Source organism: Sinocyclocheilus anshuiensis, unplaced genomic scaffold (assembly GCF_001515605.1).
Source record: "Sinocyclocheilus anshuiensis isolate Anshui unplaced genomic scaffold, SAMN03320099.WGS_v1.1 scaffold190, whole genome shotgun sequence".
Classification (NCBI taxonomy): domain Eukaryota; kingdom Metazoa; phylum Chordata; class Actinopteri; order Cypriniformes; family Cyprinidae; genus Sinocyclocheilus; species Sinocyclocheilus anshuiensis.
In genome coordinates this window covers 1,243,859-1,249,277 of record NW_015547663.1, presented here as the reverse complement: position 1 = coordinate 1,249,277, position 5,419 = coordinate 1,243,859, and the positions used below count along the sequence as shown (strand labels likewise).

Genomic DNA, 5,419 nt, shown 5'->3' with positions numbered 1-5,419 from the left:
GTGTCTTGAAGATGCCAGTTTATTGTCTGTTTCTCAGGAGATCAAAGTATCTGAGTTTCTTTTATCCTTACAGCACTGACTTTCATTTTATGTGGGGGAAAAAAACATCTCATGCCATCGGAGTTATGGAAATTATTGCGACAAGCATCAGATATGCAATAATAAAACACAAGTGTAATTATGTTCAGTTGCTCTCTGAGAAGGTTCGCAATAGTTTTAGGCTATTAAACTTTAATGGATTCATTTGCATTTTTGTCAACAGTGGCAAAAATAATTAAATATTTCACAAAGTTTCATTTGGCTTTTAAATGAATGTTGTGGTATAACATAACATTTTCCAGCTTAAATTAAACATAATAAGGGAACATATCAGGAGGAAAATCAATTAATAGTAGAACCATTATATTTCACTTTTAAATCATGCCTGATTTCTTGCTGTAGTTTTGCTATAGTGCATGAAGCTCCAGCACACATTGTGAATCTTGTATTTCCCACACAGAATAGAATAGGCTGGCTTTGTGTAAGTGGTAGATGTCACAAAAGCACTGAGTTGTCTCTAGTCTTTGCAATGGTTTTGCTTCTACCTTTGGACAGGATTTAGACATAGAAAGTTCAAAGCAGCCAATGGAACAGTGGCGCACGTCTGAAAATCAACTAAGCTATAGCAGGATGTGTTGAATTTATGCATCAGAATTGCAGGGGGGGTGGGAAATCCTGAAATTACAACAGCAGCTTTTCATAAACATAATAACTTCCAAAAGTTTGAGGACCACATTTCACACCAATTTACCTTGCATTTATTCCTTTATACGGTTTCAGGGCAAAAATGAGTAGTGCATTTTTTTTGCATGATGTAAAATAGGAACAACAAGAAATGAGAAAATTACAATTCACATCAGAATATCTTAACATTTGCATTCATCTTCTGATGGAATAAATTGAGGGGATATTTCAGGGCATGATTTCAAGTACGACAATGTCCCAGCAAAGAGGCTTATGAAGGTTAGATGCGATAAACAGTAATTATCTTATTATTCAGTGTTGTTCTTATTTTCTTACATGGAAATGAAAAGTGTTTTCAAGTACTCCAGGGCTAGTTGTTATACTTTTTATTTATATTTCTCGGGGTAGGTTTATTTTTGAAATTCAATTTCTGGACAAGTATGGTCCTTTAAGTCTTGACTTCATAAAAAGTAATAGAACATTTCCATTAAAAAAAAACATTTGTGACAATATAATAATATTTCTATAAAAGGTATATCAGATTAAATATTAAACTAATTAAGAGGAATTGTAAAAAGCAATGTGTCATATATTAAAGCATTGTAGCAAGTGCAATGCATGACAACTTGCCATAATATTAAAAAATAAAAAATTAATTAAAAAAAATGCATTCTTAATCAGGAAAAATGCAATAAATTAATCAAAAGTGAGTGAACACATTTATGATGTTACAAAAGGTTTGTATTTCAAATAAATGCTGTTTATAAATATTAAATACTATAAAAGATATTAAGTAGCACAACTAATTTTAACATTGATAATAATAAGAAATGTTTCTTGAGCACCAAATCAGCATTTCTAAAGGATCATGTGACACTAAAGACTGAAGTTAAATTCAGCTATGCTATCATAAGAATAAATTACATTTTAAAATATATTAAGATAGAAAGCCTTAAGCAGTTGTTTTATACTGTAATATTTGTATTTTTACTGTATTTGTGATTAAATAAATGCAAATGAGAATAAGAGAACTTTTGAACAGTAGTGTACTCTATAAAGGTATAGTCAACTCTTGCGTAAATGTTTGCAATAGTGTAACTAGTGCAAAAATATATTATTGCAATTTTAACTTTTATAAAAACTAACTTAACCTCTTAAATTACAAGGTGTCCAATGCGATTTAAACAAATTATTTTTAATAATATATGACCTATTACTACTTGACAACTTTCATACCAGTTTCTATGTGACAATAATACAATAAAATGTCTTGTATGCATGTTTCACCCAATTTATATATTGATATAAAAGGTATATTCATGCACATAAATAAAGCAGGTATAACTGATGTGTTGCTATCCTGCCGTGACACCCCACTTATCAGGTAATGATAGAGTCTGTGGGAAAACCGACATGTTTAAATTAAATAAAATCATCTTTTGCCTGCTGTTAGACACGAGAATGCCTGTATCACAGATGCTCATGTATTATTGCTTATAAAGCCATAACAATAAATGACACACCGTCAGCAGATTTCTGAAATTACAAGAGAGGACAGTCATCAATCATGACTCTCCATTCAAATATTCAGTTGATTTCTCCTGTGTATTTCCCTGCAGTGTATCAGGGCATGTCGGGAAGGATCATTAAGATGGGAAATATTAATTATAAAAATAATTAATTTTTTTTTTTTTTTTTTTTTGAGGAAAAAATCAATCTTTTCCTTAGCTCCTCCTAAACTCTGCTGTATGGAAGCCCGTTTCCGCCACTGAATGAAAAAAAAAAAAGGTAATTGTGACTTTTTATCTCACAATTCTGACTTTTTTTCTCGCAATTTCAACTTTACATCTCACAATTCTGACTTTTTTCTCAGAATTGTGAGATACAATCTCGCAATTCTGACTTTTTTTTCTCAGAATTGCGTGATATAATCTCGCAATTCTGACTTTTTTTCTTGCAACTGAGTTTATATCCCGCAATTCTGACTTTATAACTCGCAATTCTAAGAAAAAAAGTGAGAATTGCGAGTTTATATCTCACAATTCTGAGAAAAAAGTCTGAATTGCGAGTTTATATCTCACAATTCTGAGTGAAAACGTGAGAATTGTGAGATGTAAATTCACAATTGCGAGAAAAAAATGTCAGAATTGTGAGATAAAAAGTCGCAATTACCTTTTTAATTTTTTATTTAGTGGCGGAAACGGGCTTCCATACTGCTGTCTACCTGTCGACTGCCTGTGTTTATTTGTATCTATACAAACACATCAACAAGATAGAGAGCGATGATAGAGAGACGGATCGTCTTGTCCGCTTGACAATTATATCTCACAGGCGGCTCCCGTAGGACCCCACATACTTATGGCCTCTTCACTGTCACTTAATTCATTACCGCAGAGGAAGCCAGACCGAGGGGACTCCATTAGACTAATTTTAATATTATGAGAAAAAAGTCAGAATTGTGAGATAAAAAGTCGCAATTACCTTTTTAATTTTTTATTTAGTGGCGGAAACGGGCTTCCATACTGCTGTCTACCTGTCGACTGCCTGTGTTTATTTGTATCTATACAAACACATCAACAAGATAGAGAGCGATGATAGAGAGACGGATCGTCTTGTCCGCTTGACAATTATATCTCACAGGCGGCTCCCGTAGGACCCCACATACTTATGGCCTCTTCACTGTCACTTAATTCATTACCGCAGAGGAAGCCAGACCGAGGGGACTCCATTAGACTAATTTTAGAGAAGAGGATAGATAGACGCTTTCTCAGCGAGTGAGCTGAATGAATCCCTTTCATTAGCACTGACTGATGGCTCGTCACCGTCACGCCGTCGATGACTGGCATGAGGGTGATGACAGAAACATGGTGGCGAACACGCCACTTGTCCATAAAGAGTGTCACTTTAGACAGGGGTGAAGGGAAATATATATGATGAACTGGTCACTTTAAGAACAGACCTGCCCTGCTCACTCAGATACATGACAAACTGCCCTTTTCAAAATGAAGTTAGCTTCCAACCTTGCTTGCCCTGGTGCCTTATCTGTGTAAGAAACTATAGTCTGCCCCGACCCAGATTCCACTCCACAATAGATGTTTGATCATGCTCATTTCCCAAAATGGCTTAATTATTATAGAGATGAAGAAAGTCAACAGTTATGTTGTTTCTAAGATCATTTGGGATGATCACATCCTAAACAAATGGTGACCAATTGTAGAATGGGAGCGGGTGTGGGACACCGAGAACCATCTCAGACAATTAGGTGACAGAACTTCATTAACATACAAACCACAGCTGTTACGACAGGAGCAAATTCATTTCCATTAAGGGTAGTAAACTGTAAATTTGTAAACGATTTGAGTTTAGGATGTTCTGGCTTCATTCCGACTCTGTTGAAGCCAAGGTACAACATGTACTTTGTCACTGCTATGCTGCAATAAACATCTTCATCAAGATCTTCAACGTCCTCATCATTTTTTATTACATCTGAGAACCACAAAAAGATGGTCCAGTGAAAAAGTGATATACAATCAGAATATTAACGCTGTGCAGAAGGTGTAGAATAAAACAGGGAAAATATGTCAAGTCTGATTACCTGGATGTGAGGACTAGGAGAGTGACACACTCATTATTGTTTATTTTATATAAATATTAATCAATACAATAATTAAAATATAAATGCAATTTATCCCATGTTTTTAGATAAATCTTATTACTTCATTTTTCTAATTTTATTATTTCTATTATAACTGTATGCTTCATTTTATAGTTAAAAATAGCAGAAATTGACATACAAATTTTAAAACAGACCGACCTGTTTTTTCCCCACATAAACTAATAAAATATAAATTAAAATGTCTGGAAACATATTTTAGTATAGGTTACAATTACCTGCCATAAAATACTGCATACATTGCAATATATTCCAAGTCGTCTGAAGCCATGTCATGGATTTGCACATTCAAATCTGCTGCATCTATGATACACATAAGAACCAGTGATGTTGACATCTATAATATAGCAAGAACTTCTCAGGTTACATAAACCAGAAGTGCTGTTTGCACCATAGAAGAAGAAATTGTGCACAAACTTAATTGCTTCTCATGTGTTACATCAAGAATGAAAAAATATGCAAGATCTGAAAACAATCATAATGTCAGGGAATCTTTTTTTCTCATTTAGTTCTCATTCACTTATGAGTAAATAGTTGCAAAATAATTAGGCAACTCCTTTTGTGTTTCATGGGAGAAAGAAAAACATGAGAGCAACATGAGTGAGAGGAAATGCCTTTTTTTTTGTGTGTAGGGCTGCACAATTTGGTAGAAAAATAAATAAGTATCACTGCAATTGAACTGCAATATAAGAAGGAAAGCATACAGATAACATATATGATGAGCTGGAACTTTAGGGCCTATAGACATTAGACTTGTGCCGGTATTCGGTAATGCGATATATCACGGTAATGAATATGCACAATATTGTTATCGTGGGCACTTCTAAATACCGTGAATAATTATATATTACAAATTATTCAGAATGTTGAATGCATTTTAAGAATACTTTTCCCATCAACTGGTCAAAATGCACAACACCGCTGCATGCTGCGTGAAAGACACGTGCGCACTCTGATGTAAATAAGCACGGACGAGAAGCACATGGCGGAACATGTGAGAGACGCTCTGGATGAAAGCGCACT

General features: G+C 34.3%; 1 long non-coding RNA gene across 1 annotated transcript in view; it reads right to left on the bottom strand.

Moving 5' to 3' along the window:
- Nucleotides 1-5,419, bottom strand: part of LOC107702471 (uncharacterized) — a 19,176-nt gene that overhangs the window by 12,796 nt on the left and 961 nt on the right. Inside the window, exon 3 of the long non-coding RNA XR_001635763.1 lies at nt 4,615-4,699. This is a non-coding gene — a long non-coding RNA (uncharacterized LOC107702471). The remainder of the gene's footprint in view (nt 1-4,614; nt 4,700-5,419) is intronic.